This window comes from Carcharodon carcharias, chromosome 19 (assembly GCF_017639515.1).
Source record: "Carcharodon carcharias isolate sCarCar2 chromosome 19, sCarCar2.pri, whole genome shotgun sequence".
Classification (NCBI taxonomy): domain Eukaryota; kingdom Metazoa; phylum Chordata; class Chondrichthyes; order Lamniformes; family Lamnidae; genus Carcharodon; species Carcharodon carcharias.
In genome coordinates this window covers 85,777,879-85,793,977 of record NC_054485.1, presented here as the reverse complement: position 1 = coordinate 85,793,977, position 16,099 = coordinate 85,777,879, and the positions used below count along the sequence as shown (strand labels likewise).

General features: G+C 49.3%; 1 pseudogene; it reads right to left on the bottom strand.

Annotated features, from left to right (window-relative positions):
* LOC121291265 overlaps positions 1-16,099 on the bottom strand; it is a 194,066-nt pseudogene that overhangs the window by 166,307 nt on the left and 11,660 nt on the right.

The following is a 16,099-nucleotide window of genomic DNA, read 5'->3' as shown; positions in this document are numbered from 1 at the left end:
CAGTCCTCCCCTCACTCACTGGCTCTCAGTCCCTCCCTCACTCACCGACTCTCAGTCCCCCCCCCTCACTCACCAACTCTCATTGTCCTCCTCACTCACCGACTCTCAGTCCTCCCCTCACTCACCGACACTCAGTCCCTCCTCACTCACTGACCCTCAGTCCCCCCCTCACTCACCGACTCACAGTCCCCCCCCCTCACTCACCGCCTCTCAGTCTCCCCCTCACTCACCGACCCTCATTCCCTCCCTCACTAACCGACTTTCAGTCCCCCCTCACTCACCGACACTCAGTCCCCCCTCACTCGCCGACTCTCAGTCCCCCCCTCACTCACCAACTCTCAATCCCTCCCTCACTCACCGACTCTCAGTCTCCCCCTCACTCACCGACTCTCAATCCCTCCCTCACTCATCGACACTCAGTCCCCCCTCACTCACCGACTCTCAGTCCCCCCCTCACTCACCGACTCTCAATCCCTCCCTCACTCACCGACTCTCAGTCTCCCCCTCACTCACCGACTCACAGTCCCTCCCCTCACTCACCGACTCTCAGTCTCCCCCTCACTCACCGACTCACAGTCCCTCCCCTCACTCACCGACTCTCAGTCTCCCCCTCACTCACCGACTCTCAGTTCCCCCACCCTCACTCATTGAATCTCAGTTCCCACACGCATTCACCAACTCTCTGCTCCACCTTACTCACCGACTCTAAGTCCCCACCTCGCTCACCGACCCTCAGTACCCCCCTCTCACTCACGGACTCTCAGTCCCCCCCTCACTCACTGACTCTCAGTCCCGCACCTCACTCACCGACTCCCAGTCCCCCCCTCACTCACCGAATCTCAGTTCCACCACTCACTCTCCAACTCTCAGTCCCACCCTCAATCACCGACTCTCTGTCCCCCCTCACTCACCCACTTTCACTCCCCCCCTCACTCACTGACCCTTAGTCCCCCCTCACTCACCGACTCTCCGTCCCCTCCTCACTCACTGACCCTCAGTACCCCCTCATTCACCGACTCTCAGCCCCCCCCACTCACTCACCGACCCTCAGTCGCCCCCCCCTCGCTCACCGACTCTCAGTCGCCCCCCGTCGCTCACCGACTCTCAGTCCCCCGCTCACTCACCGACTCTTAGTCCCCTCCTCACTCGCCGACTCTCAGTTCCCCCCTCACTCACCGACTCTCAATCCTCCCCTCACTCACCGACACTCAGTCCCCCCCTCACTCACCGACACTCAGTCCCCCCTCACTCACCGACTCTCAGTCCCCCCCTCACTCACCGACTCTCAGTACCCCCCTTACTCACTGATTCTCAGTCCCCCCCTCACTCACCGACTCTCATTGCCCCCCTCACTCACCGAATCTCAGTTCCCCCCCTCACTCACCGACTCTCAGTACCCCCCTCACTCACCGACTCTCAGTCCCCCCACCCTCACTCACCGACTCTCGGTCTCCCCCTCACTCACCGAATCTCAGTTCCACCACTCACTCTCCAACTCTCAGTCCCACCCTCAATCACCGACTCTCCGTCCCCTCCTCACTCACTGACCCTCAGTACCCCCTCACTCACCGACTCTCAGCCCCCCCCACTCACTCACCGACCCTCAGTCGCCCCCCCCTCGCTCACCGACTCTCAGTCGCCCCCCGTCGCTCACCGACTCTCAGTCCCCCGCTCACTCACCGACTCTTAGTCCCCTCCTCACTCGCCGACTCTCAGTTCCCCCCTCACTCACCGACTCTCAATCCCCCCCTCACTCACCGACACTCAGTCCCCCCTCACTCATCGACTCCCATTCACCCCCTCACTCACCGAATCTCAGTTCCCCCCCTCACTCACCGACTCTCAGTCCCCCCCTCACTCACTGACCCTCAGTCCCCCCTTCACTCAACGACTCTCAGTCCCCCCCTCATTCGCCGACCCTCATTCCCTCCCTCACTAACCAACCTTCAGTCCCCCCTCACTCATCGACTCTCAGTCCCCCCTCACTCACCGACTCTCCATCCCCCTGCACTCACCAACTCTCAGTCCTCCCCTCACTCACCAACTCTCAATCCCCCCCTCACTTACTGACTCCCAGTCCCCCACCCCTCACTCACTGACTCTCTGTCCTCCCCTCACTCACCGACTCTCAGTCACCCCCTTACTCACCGACTCTCATTGCCCCCCTCACTCACCGACTTCCAGTCCCCCCCCGCCTCATTCACCAACTCTCAGTCCCCCCCTCGCTCACACACTCTCGGTCCCACCCTCACTCACCAACTCCCATTCCCCCCCTCTCTCACCGACTCTCATTCCCCCCCTCACTCACTGACCCTCAGTCCCCCCTTCACTCACCGACTCTCAGTCCCCCCCTCACTTACCGACGCTCAGACCCACCTCACCCACTGACTCTTAGACCCCCTCACTCACCGACTCTCAGTCCCCACCTCACTCACCCACACTCAGTACCCTCCCTCACTCACCGACTCTCAGTCCCACCATCACTCACTGACCCTGACTCCCCCCTCATTCACCGACTCTCAGTCCCCCCCTCACTCACCGACTCGCAGTTAACTCCTCATTCACCGACTCTCAGTCCTCCCCCCTCACTCACCGACCCTCAGTCGCCCCCCCCCTCGTTCACCAACTCTCAGTCGCCCCCCCGTCGCTCACCGACTCTCAGTCCCCCCCTCACTCACTGACCCTCAGTCCCCCCTCATTCACCGACTCTCAGTCCCCCCCACTCAGTCACCGACCCTCAGTCGCTCCCTCACTCACCAACCCTCAGACACCCCCTCACTCATTGACTCTCAGTCCCCCCCCTCACTCACCAACTCTCAGCCCCCCCCTCACTCCCCAACTCTCAGTTCCCCCCATCACTCACTGACTCTCAATTCCCTCCCACCGCACTCACCAACTCACAGCACCTTCGGGCTCTATTCAAGATATGCCTTCAGCCTGTCAATGCACTCCCCCTCTAGGTAAAACTTCCGCTGCTGATTTTTCCAATCCCTGATGTGCTGCCCCCATATGGTGCTCTCTCTCCATGGCACTGGTGTGAACCACACCAGCTGATCTTTGTCAAATGTCATGTCATCTTGCCCGTCCACTCCGAACTGTGAGACTCCATTCGTGGTGCTATCATCCCTCAGGTCACAGCTGGCTGTCAGCTGGAAGGAGTGGATCCCTGTCAATCAAATGCACGCAACCAATCTGATCCAGTCGACTGAGAAACACCACCCATTATCCCACACCACCTCGTCAAATATCACATTGGTAGCCAACGGTGTTAAAGGACTCCTGGGGGCATCCAGTGTGGAGGGGGACCGAGAGGGAGGAGGACCTCGTCGTGAACCTGCTCCTGGCCAAGTTGGCCATTAACAGGTCCAGGCAGTGGGCGATCGAGGGGGTCATTTGACCCGACTGTCTGCCCCTCTTCTGCAGCTACATTCGCAGCCGGGTGTCCCTGGAGAGGGAACATGCGGTGTCTGCCAACACCGCTGAGGCCTTCCATGCCCAGTGGGCACCGCCAGGGCTGGGGTGCTTTATCAACTCCCTTAATCACATTTTGATTTAAGGTTTGCAAGTTTCCTTTAAAGTTTGTCTTTGGTTTTGCAATTCCCTAATTTAGGGGGCTGTCTTTGTTTTGTCCCTGATTTTGTTAATTTAGTTTATTTGGTTGACTCTGAAAAAAAAGAGTTAAATGACTCCTGGATATCAGCCTGTATATTTCAAAGGCCCCTTCAAACAAATTTGCATATTTAAAGGATCCAAGAACCCAATGTATACTTAAAGAACCGTCCGAACATCTAATTCTTTCACGGGATGTGGACATCACTGGCAAGGCCAGCATTTGTTGCCCATCCTTAATTGCCCTTGAGCTGAGTGGTTTGCTAGGCCATTTCAGAGGGCAGTTAAGAGTCAGCCACATTGCTGTAGGTCTCGAGTCACGTGTAGGCCAGACTGGGTAAGGACATTAGTGAACCAGATGGGATTTTACAACAATCGATGATAGTTGTCTTGGTCACCACTACCGAAACTAGCTTTCAATTACAGATTTATTAATTGAATTTAAATTCTACCAGCTGCTGTGGTGGGACTTGAACCCATGTCCCCAGAGCATTAGCCTGGGCCTGTGGATTGCTCGTCCAGCAACATTACCATCTCCGCAGTCAGTAGCATTGAGCCATTTAGGGCACTGAAGGAGAACCTTCGGCCCATCGAGTCCATGCTGGCTCTCTGTACTGCAACCCCACCCCCCCCATTTCCTCCGCCATATCCCCTATGTCCTGCACGTTTATTTCTCTGAAGCGCCCATCCAGTTTTCTCTTGAGATTATTGATCATCCCTGCTTCCACCAGCCCAGTAGGCAGCGAATCCCAGGTCCCGGGCTGCATGAAACAAAGTTCTTCCTCACCTCTCTTGCCCAGAACCTTAAATCTGTGTCCTTGTCCTTGTACCATCAGCTAATAGGAAGAGTTTCCCTTGGTATTTAAAGGTCTGATATACAGCTGCTCCCCACAGCCTCCACCCCCCTGTCCTAGGAGATGGAGACACTTTCGCCCATAATCCTGGATCTCAGATCCCATTCCCCTTCCGGCCTCTCTCAAAAGAGGACGAAAGATGGGGTGTGCGAGGACTCACCATCTGACTAATTGGTCTGGGACATGAGCTTCTGAACATAGAATTTGAAATGTTTCTCCTTCTCCTGTGCGAGCATCTTCTTCCTCTCCCAAAACACGGGCTCCTCGCTCTCCACCATCCACTGTTCCTGATGGACCAACTCCTTCCGATCGCTGTCATACACAAAAAAAAACTGGAAGCCGTCCACATAACCAACAATCACAAACTCCGAGAGACCAGAGACCAGTGTCATAAAAGTGGCCAAATAACAGAGAGAGTGGGAGCCTGCAACACAGAGAGACATCAGGACATGAATCCCAAAACACAACTCACCCCAACCCAAACCCTGAACCGTTCCCCCCCCCACAGCCACCTACACACACACAAACACAAGACATGAACTCCAAAACAACAAACCAACACGCAGAGGGACAGAGGGAGAGAGAGAGAGAGAAAGGCATCAGGGACATGATCTCCAAACATCCAACGCAACAAAGAGCGAGATCCCCAATTCCCCCTTGCTCTCCCTCCCGACTCCACCACAGACCTCCTGAAGTCTGTCCCCTCCCTCCCCGATCCTCCACTGACCCCGATCAGGGACTTTGTGTCCCATTTGTTCTCCTCCAGTCTCCCCTACCCCCTACAATCCACACCCCACACCCCCAATCAAAACCAACCTCGACTTAGAACATGAGGCACTAACATGTTAAACATTCCATTATGATAAAGGCCCTATATAAATGCAAATTGTTGTTGTTGTTGTTGTAAGTAACCTTTTCAACCTCCTCCTCCAGCTCCATCTATAGGACAGTGAGGTTCAAAACCCAAAACCCAGGACTCCTCTAACATTACTATTTGAGCACAAGCGTTTTGAACTTTGAGAGGTGGGAGAGCTCTCGATTTTAACCCCAGAGAGTTGTATATCCAAGTTTACCATCTACACTAAGTCAGGTGGCATGGTAAATTGTGCAGACAGGGCCAACTTTTTTTCTACTTATTATTCTTTCACGAGATGGAAGTGTCACTGGCTGGGCCATCATTTATTGCCCTTCCCTAATTGCCCTTGAGAAGGTGGTGGTGAGCTGCCTTCTTGAACCGGTGCAGTCCTTGTGGTGTAGGTATACCCACAGTGCTGTTAGGGAGGGAGTTCCAGGATTTTGACCCAGCGACAGTGGAGGGGCGGTGATATATTTCCAAGTCCGGTTGGTGAATGGCTTGAAGGGGAACTTCCCGGTGGTGGTGTTCCCATGTGTTTTCAGGTGGTAGAGGTCGCAGGATTGGAAGGTGCTTTTGACGGCTCCCAGGTGAGAACTGCAGTGCACCTGCAAATGGCACCCCATAGGCCCTGCGGGCACTGCACACTGTTGGTGGAGGAAGTGAACGTTATGAAGGTGGGTGATTTGCCGATTATCCTGGATGATGTTGAGTTTCTTGAGTGGTCTTGTAGCCACACTCGTCATGCTCCTGACATGTGGCCTGTAAATGGTGGACTCATCGCAGAATTCCCACTATCTGACCTGCTTTTGTAGCCATAATATTTGCATGGCTGGTCCAATTCAGTTTCTTATCACTGGCAGTCCCAGGGTGTAGATAATTGGAGATTCAGTGATAGCAATGCCACTGAATGTCAAAGGGAGACGATCAGATTCTTTCCTATTGGAGATGGTTAGTGCCTGGCACTTGTGTAGCACGAATGTTACTTGCCACTTACCAACCTAAGCCAGGATGTTGTCCAGGTCTTGCTGCATATGGACATGACCTGCTTCAGTATCAGAGGAACTGCGAATGGTGCTGAACATAGTGCAATAACTAGTGAACTCCTCACTTGTGACCTTATGATGGATAGAAGATCACTGATGAAGCAAAGATGTTTGAGCCTAGGACACCACCCTGAGGATCTCTGGCAGCAGGGGCTTGAAACGATTGGCCTTCAATGACTATAACTATCTTTCTTTGTGCTCGGTGTAACTCCAACCAATGGATGATCTCCCCCCCGGATTCCCATCAGCTTCATTTTTGTTAGGGGTCCTGAATGCTACAGTCAGTCAAATGCTGCCTTGATGCCTAGCTCATCTCTTGTGTTCAGCTTTTTTGTCAAGGTTTGACAAAGGCTCATCTGAGGTCAAGGGGCAAGTAGCCATGGCGGAACCCAAGCTGAGCATCAGTGAGCAGGCTACTGCTGTGTAAGTGCCACTTGATAGCACTGTGGATGACCCCTTCCATCACTTTGCTGATGCTTAAGAGTAGGCTGATAGGGAGGTGCTTTAACAGATTAGATTTGTCCTGCTTTTTGCTTTAGATTCTAGATCTTTCTCTTTTATTCTAGACTCTGGTGTCTTTAGCCATTTCTTGACATCATGGGGAGTGAATCGAATTGGCTGAAGACTGGCATTTGTGACCCTGGGGACCATGGGAAGAGGTTGAGATGAATCATCCAGTTGGCACTTTTTGCTGATAAAGGTTACAAATACTCCAGCCTTGTCCTTCGCACTGGTGTGCTTGGGATTAAGGATGGGGATACTTGTGGTGTCTCTTCCTCCGGTTGGCTGTTTAATTGATCACCACCATTGATGAGTGAATCCGGCAGGACTGAAGAGCTTAGATCTAATCCAGTGGTTCTGCAATTGTCACAGGGCCCATAAAGGAACAAATCATCCCCCATCCCCACTGCTTCTTTCCAAAATCGGGTTTAAGGATGAACCCAGCAAGCACAGATCAATCAGCTCAACCTTAGTCATGGGGCAGCTTTAAGAATCAATAATGCAGGACAACATTTAAAGTGAACCGTCCATTTTGGCAGGAAGAATAAAAAAGAAGCTTATTTTCTAAATGGTGAGAGATTGCAGAGCTCTGAGATTCAGACCGATTTGGGTGCCCTAGTGTATGAATCACAAAAGGGTAGTATGCAGGTAATTGGGAAAGCTAATAGAATGTTATCATTTATTGTGAGGGGAATTGATTACAAAAAGTAGGGAGGTTATGCTTCAGTTGTACAGGGCATTGGTGAGGCCATATCTGGAGTACTGCTTACAATACTGGTCTCCTTATTTAAAGAAAGATGTAAATGTGTTAAAAGCAATCCAGAGAAGGTTTACTAGACCAATACCTGGAATGGGCAGGTTGTCTTATGAGGAAAGATTAGACAGGTTAGGCTTGTATCCACTGAAGTTTAGAAGAGTAAGAGGAGACTTGGTTGAAAGCTTTATGTTCCTGAGGGGTCTTGACAGGGTGGATGTGGAAAGGTTGTTTCCTCTTGTGGAAGAATCTCAAACTCATTTAATCACTGTTTAAAAATAAGGGGTCACCCATTTAAGGCAGAGATGAGAATTTTTTTTCTCTCAGGGGGTAGGGCACTCTTTCTTATAAGGCAGTGGAAGCAGAGTCTTTGAATATTTTTAAGGGAGAGCTGGATAGATTCTTGATAAACAAGGGGGTGAAAGGTTATCGGGAATAGGCAGGAATGTGGGGTTGAGGTTACAATAAGATCAGCCATGATCTTATTGAATGGCGGAGGAGGCTTGAGGGGCTGAGTGGCCTACTCCTGCCCCTAAGTCGTATGTTCGTATGTATGTAGTTGGAAAATGTAGATTAATTGAGGGAAACCAGCAAGATTTTTTTTAAAGTACAAATTGTGCTTAACTAACTTGATTGAGTTTTTTGATTAGGTAACAGCAAGGGTTGATGAGGGCAATGCAATTGATGTGTACATAGACTTCCAAAAGGTGTTTGATAAAGTGCCTGGTAACAGGCTTGTAACAAAGTTGAAGCCCATGGGATAAATGGGACAGTGGCAGAAGAAGTAATAAAATGACAGAGTGACAGGAAATAGAATTCTAGCGAAGGGAAGCTTTTTAGACTGGAGAACGATACACAGTGTGGCTAATCGGAATTCGTGTTAGAACTACTGTTGGCATTGATCCATGTTAATGACCTAGACTTGGATGTGCAAGAAACAACCTGAAAATTACCCAATGACACTAAACTTGCAAGCATTTTGAAATTTGAGGAGGATAGTGATCGACTTCAAAAGAATATAGAGAGGCTAATGGAACGGGTGGATGCCTGGCAGATGAGATTTGATGCAGAGCGGTTTGAAGTGATTCATTATTGTAGGAAGATCAAGGATTGGTGTTATAAACTAAAGGGTACATTGTCATAAAATCGGTGTCAAAGCCGGTTTTCTTCAAACAGAAATTCTTTAGTCGTGGTGGAATTTCTTAATTGGCTTTCCTGGCTGTGATATTATTTCTGAGAAATTAGAGTCTTTCTCAGTTGCAAAGCAATAGACATTAATTGGGGTAAGTCAATAGGTCGAAGATCTAATTTCAGCCTGTGGACAGACACAGGTAGGGATAAAAAGTGAAAACACAAGAGAGAACAGGACTGGATAGAGGTGTAAATTAGTGTGTGAGCTAACTGAAAGGATTTCTTTTAGTCATTCACGGGAGGTGGGCTTCGCTAGCTGGGCCAACATTTAATCCCCATCCCTAGTTGCCCTTGAGAAGGCAGTGGTGAGCTGCCTTCTTGAACCGCTGCAGTCCCTGTGGTGTAGACACACCCACAGTGCTGTTAGGGAGGGAGTTCCAGGATTTTGACCCAGCGACAGTGAAGGAATGGCGATATATCTCCAAGTCAGGATGGTGAGTGACTTGGAGGGGAACTTCCAGGTGATGGTGTTCCCATGTATCTGCTGCCCTTGTCCTTCTAGATGATAGTGGTCATGGGTTTGGAAGGTGCTGCCTAAGGAGCCTTGGTAAATTCCTGTGGTGCATCTTGTAGATGGTACACACTGCTGCTGCTGTGTGTCGGTGGTGGAGAGAGTGAATATTTGTGGATGTGGTTCCAATCAATCAGCTGCTTTGTCCTGAATGGTGTCGAGCTTCTTGAGTGTTGTGGCAGCTGTGCTCATTCAGACAAGTGGGAAGTATTTCATCACACTCCTGACTTGTGCCTTGTAGATGGTGAACAGGCTTTGGGGAGTCAAGAGATGAGATACATGCCACAGGATTCCTAGGCTCTGACCTGCTCTTGTAGCCACAGTATTTATATGGCTAGTCCAGTTCAGTTTCTAGTCAATGGTAACCCCTAGGATGATGATAATGGGGGATTCAGTGATGGTAATGCCATTGAATGTCAAGGGGAAATGGTTAGATTCTCTCTTGTTGGAGGTGGTCATTTCCTGGCACTTGTATTGTGCAAATATTATTTGCCACTTGTCAGCCCAAGACTGGATGTTGTCCAGGTCTTGCTGCATTTGGACATGGACTGCTTAAGTATCTGAAAAGTCACGAATGATGCTGAACATTGTGCAATCATCAGTGAACATCCCCACTTCTGACTTTATGATGGAAGGAAGGTCATTGATGAAGCAGCTGAAGATGGTTGGGCTGAGGACACTACCCTGAGGAACTCCTGCAGTGATGTCCTGGAGCTGAGATGACTGATCTCCAACAACCACAAGTATCTTCCTTTGTGCTAGGTATGACTCCAACCAGTGGAGAGTTTTCCCCCTGATTCCTGTTGGCTCCAGTTTTGCTAGGGCTCCTTGATGCCACACTCTGTCAAATGCTGTCTTGATGTCAAGTGCAATCACTTTTGCCTCAGGTCAGGAGTTCAGCTCTTCTGTCCATATTTGAAGTAAGGCTGTAATGAGGTGTGGAGCTGAGTGGCCCTGGTGGAACCCAAATTGGGTGTCAGTGAGCAGGTTATTGCTAAGCAAATGCCACTTGATGGCACTGTTGATGACCCCTCCATCACTTTACTGATGATCGAGAGTAGACTAATGTGGCGGTAATTGGACGGGTTGGATTTGTCCTGCTCTTTGTGTACAGAAAATACCTGGGCAATTTTCCTCATAGCCTCATGCTGGGGGCCTCCAGAGGAGGCTGAGATGGATCATCCACTCGGCACTCCTAGCTGAAGATTGTAGAAAATGCTTCAGCCTTATCTCTTGCACTGATATGCTGGGATCCCCCATTATTGAGAATGGGGATATTTATAGAGCCTCCACCTCCAGTGAGTTGTTTAATTGTCCACCACCGTTCACGACTGGATGTGGCAGGACTGCAGAGCTTAGATCTAATCAGTTGTTTGTGGATTGCTCAGCTCTATCACTTGCTGCTTATGCTGTTTGGCAGGCAAGTAGTCCTGTGTTATAGCTTCACCAGGTTGACGCCTCATTTTTAAGTATGCCTGGTGCTGTTCCTGGCATGCCCCCCTGCACTCTTCATTGAACTAGGGTTGATCCTATGGCTTGATGGTAATGGTAGAGTGGGGTATGTGCTGGGCCATGAGGTCACAGATTGTGTTTGAGTACAATCCTGCTGCTGCTGTTGGCCCACAGCGCCTCATGGATGCCCAGTCTTGAGTTGCTAGGTCCCATTTAGCATAGTGGTGCTGCCACACAACACGTTGAAGGGCATCCTCAATGTGAAGGCAGGACTTCGTCTCCACAATGACTGTGCAGTGGTCACTCCTTCTGATACTGTCATGGACAGATGTATCTACAGCAGGCAAGTTGGTGAGGATGAGGTCAAGTATGTTTTTCCTTCACTACCTGCCGCAGACCCAGTCTAGCAGCTATGTAATTTAGGACTCGGCCAGCTCGGTCAGTGGTGGTGCTACTGAGCCACTCTTCGTGATGGACATTGATTGAAGTCCCCCATCCAGATTACATTCTGTGCCCTTGCCACCCTCAGTGATTCCTCCAAGTGGTTTTCAACATGGAGGAGCACTGATTCATCAGCTGAGGGAGGGCGGTACATGGTAATCAGCAGGAGGTTTCCTTGTCCATGTTTGACCTGATGCCACGAGACTGCATGGGGTCGAGAGTCGATGTTGAGGACTTCCGGTCAACTCCCTCCTGTCTGTATATACGACTGTGCCACCACCTCTGCTGAGCTTATCTTGTCGGTGGGACAGGACATACCCAGGGATGGTAATGGTGGTGTCTGGGACATTATCTGTAAGATATGGTTATGTGAGTATGACTATGTCAGGCTGTTGCTTGACTAGTCTGTGAGACCAGCTCTCCCAAATTTTTGGATGAGCCCCTGGATGTTATTGAGGAGCACTTTGCAATGTTGATAGGGCTGAGTTTGCTGTTGTTGTTTCTGGGGCCTAGATTGATGCCAGGTGGTCCATCCAATTTCATTCCTTTATTGAGTCTTTGTAGTGGTTTGATACAACGGAGTGGCCAGGCGACTTAAGAGTCAACCACATTGCTGTGGGTCTGGACTCACATGTAGGCCAGGCCAGGTAAGGAAGTCAGATTTCCTTCCCTAAAGGACATTAGTGAGCCAGATAGGTTTTTACAACAATTGACAATAGTTTCATGGTCATTATTAGACTTTTTAATTCCAGATTTTTATTGAATTCCAATTCCACCATCTGCCATGGGGGGATTCAAACCCAGGTCCCCAGAGCATTACTTTGGGCCTCTGGATTGCTTGTCCAGTGACAATGCTAGCAGTAATACCACTACATCATCGCCTCCCCAAACTATTGAGACCCTAAAGCTGTGTGAACAGATCAGATATGCTGTGGAGCTGAGAGATTTCTACCGGAGCTGACCATAACATGGATCTGGGGCACGAGTGGTCCAATGAAGGGAGCTCTAGAAAGTCACGACATCCGGACTGTTGTGACCTGAGAGTGAGAGATTCCACAGTCATGTGCCTTGTTGGAGGTGCCCCTTTCGATGGATCTGAGGGAACAAAACCCTTGTTGGAGACTTTATGAGGATCAGACATGTCATGATGAAGAGTGGTAGAATTCTACAGGGTAACCTGGGAAGGACTTTGGGACTTGCACATTGCATCACCTATGGACTAGGAGCGTTGCCCGAGAAATGCATAGCATTTACCCCTGTTGAATCAGCTATGTAAAGTGTATACTCAAGACAGTTTTACTGTTAATTTATGATTAATGTGTATTGATTTTAGTTGGATTGTTCCAGCAAAAGTTTTAAACATTGCAATCTTGTAGTTGTTTGGAAAGTTTGGCTTATTCACATTACTGGTCTCCACAAGGGACGCACGAAGAAGCCTAAAGAGGGTTCAATGGCAGAAGGGCCTGTGAGAACTTGGTGCAAAAGTCAGTAAAGGTCGCAGGGTCTTTGAGGGCACAGTTGATAAAGTATAATGGATCCTGGGTTTTATAAACAGATATATAGAGTACAAAAGCAAGGATGTTTACAGAACACTGTTTCACCCTTAACTGGAGTATTGTTTCCAATTCTGGGCAGTGCAATTTAGTAAAGATGTGAAGGCCTAAGAAAGGCTGTAGAAAAGATTAACAAGAATGGCCCCAGTACTGAGGGACTCCAGTTAGGTGCATAGATTGGAGGAGCTGGAACTGCTCTTCTTGCAGAAGAGAAGACCGAGAAGAGATTTAATAGAGGTGTTCAAAATCATGAGGGCCCTAGTCAAAGTCAATGGCAAGAAACCATTCCCATTGGTGGAAGGTTCAACAACCAGGGGGTTCAACTTTAAGGTGATTGGAAAAAAACCAAAGACAACATGAAGGAAAAAAATACATTTTCACAATGAATGGTTTAGATCTGTAAAGCACCCTGTGACGGTCTGTTGGAGGTAAATCAATCATAGCATTTAAACAGGAGCTGGATAAGCAGCTGAGGAGGAGAAGCCGGCTAGGGGGAATAGGTGGGGGAATGAGGCCAGCTAAGTTGCTCTTTCAGGGTGACGGCATGAACATAATGGGCCAAATGGTCTCTGTCTGTGCTGTGACCATACTACAATTCTACTGAGAGAGTAATGGAGTGGACAAGTTCTATGGTAAATGGAGTTTGATGTGGGAGTTGTGAGGTTATCCATTTTGGATCTAAGAAAGATAAATCAATACATTTTCTGTTGGGTTGGGAACTTGGAATTGGGGAGAGAAATGGAGCAAATCGCAGACCTAAAAATATGTCAACCGGTGAAGCTACGACACAGAACTGCATGCCAAACAACGGAAGCAGCATGTGCTAGACAGTGCTCAGCTTTCCGACAATCAATGGATCAGATCTATGCTCTGAAGTCCTGCCGCATCCAATTGTGCATGGTGGTGGACAATTAAAAAACTAAGAGGAGGAGGAGGCTCAACAAATATCACAACCCTCAATGATGGGGCAGCCCAGCATATCAGCCAAAAAGACAAGGCTGAAGCATTTGCAACCAGCTTCAGCCGGAAGTGGATGATCCATCTCAGCCTCCTCCTGAGGTCCCCAGTCTCACAGATACCAGTCTTCAACCAATTCAATTCACTCCACGTGATATCAAGAAATGGCTGATGGCACTGGAAATTGCACAGGCAATGACAATATTCCAGCAATACTACTGAAGACTTGGGCTCCAGAATGAGCCAGGACCCTAGCCAAGCTGTTCCAATCCAACTACAACACTGGCATCTACCCGGCAATGTGGAAAATTGCCCAAGTATGCCGTGTCCATAAAAAGCAGGGCAAATCCAGCCCAGCCAATTACTGCTGGTTGGAGTCATACCTAGCAGAAAAGAAGGTAGTAGTGGTTGTTGGAGGTCAATCACCTCAGTACCCAGGACATCACTGCAGGAGTTCCTCAGGGTAGTATCGTCAGCCCAACCATCGTCAGCTGCTTCATTAATGATCTTCCTTCTATTGTAATGTGAGAAATGGGGATGTTCACTGATGATTGCACAGTGTTCAGCTTCACTCACAAATCCTTGCATTCTGAAATAGCCCGTCCCCAAATGCAGCAAGACCTGGAACACATTCAGGCTTGGGCTGCCAAGTGGCAAGTCACATTCGTGCCACATAAGTGCCAGGCAATGACCACCCCCAAAAATAGATGATCGAACCATCTCTCCTTGACATTTAATGACACTACCATCGCTGAATTTTCCACTGACAACATTGACCAGAAACTGAACTGGACCAGCCATATAAATACTGCGGCAACAACAGCAGGTCAGAGGCTGGGAATTCAGCCGATAGTAAATCACCTCCTGACGCCCCAAAACCTACAAAGTCCACCATCTACAAGGTACAAGTCAGGAGTGTGATGGAATACTCCCCACTTGCCTGGATGAGTGCAGCTCCAACAGCACTCAAGAAGCTCAAAACCATCCAGGATAAGTCAGCCCGCATGATTGGGACCCCATCCATCACCTAAAACATTCACTTCCTCCACCACCGATATACAGTGGTAACAGTGTGTTCCATCTATAAGATGCACTGCAGCAACTCACCAAGGCTCCTTCGACAGCTCTAAACTCGCAACCTTGAACACCTAGATGGACAAGAACAGCATCACCACACAAAGAACTAGCAGTGCCTCCTCTCTGCAATACCACCAGCTGCAAGCTCCCCTCCAAGCCACACACCATCCTGACTTGGAAATATATCACCGTTCCTTCACTGTCGCTGGGTTAAAATTCTGGAATTCTCTCCCTAACAGCACTGTGGGTGTACCTACACCACATGGACTGCAGCGGCTCAAGAAGGCAGCTCACCACCACCTTCTCAAGGGCAATTAGGCATGGGCAATAAATGCTGGCCCAGCCAGTAACGTTCATACCTCATGAAAGAATAAATAATAATAAATTAAATTAGTAAAAGCTTGTGGACAGGTACAATGAGGATTTGGAAATGTCAATCCTTCTGTTGAGGACTGGAATACAAAGGGTTGAAAGTTATACTGTGTTTTGAATCCACTTGGTCAACCGCATCTGGAGTAAAAGTGTTCAGTTCTAGACAGCACAGCTCAAGAAGGATAGACTTTGTAGGGTATGCAACACAGATTCAACAAAATGATACCAGTGTTACAATTAAGAGATGTAGAAGACAGGCGATTTAAACTGTCTGTTTAATTCAATGCAAAATGGGGTTGAGAATGGGGCATGCAACCCTTTCCAAATTCTGAATGACAACAAGCCTGGTTTGGTTGCTATGGGAACAAGAGGGCCAAGTCCCAGGACTTGCTGAGCAAGGTGCGAAATTCCCACTCCTGGGACAAAGGGCACGGGCAGCTGTGCTAACAGGAAATAGAACTGCCAGCTCCAGGCCTTTCAGCAGCAAAGGAGAGAAATAAAGGAAAGGAACAGCAGCTCGGAATGATCAGCAGAGAGGAGGCGCTGCTAGTTCTTTGTGTGCTACCAATGCCGGATCCAGCAGAGAGATGGTCTCTAGTGGAACTGAGGCATCCCATAGACATCTGAGGAATCCGAGATTTGCCTTGGAGAAATGGCGGCTGGGGGGGTGGGGTGTGGGGGGGTGGTGGGGTGGGTGGGAATGAATCATTGGAGCAGGCTTTACTGTCGTTCATGGATTTGGAAAACTGCCTGAAAACTGAGGGAATCACCTGCAGACAGTCACTCAAAGTTACTACTTGGCAAAATGGGAAGATGCGAACCCATTGAAATCAGGGAGCAACTTTGGACTGTTCGCTTCAAGGACAGTGTAAAGTATACCCATGGAATGTGACTACTGGTTTACAATTAAAGTGGGGAACCTTTTGTT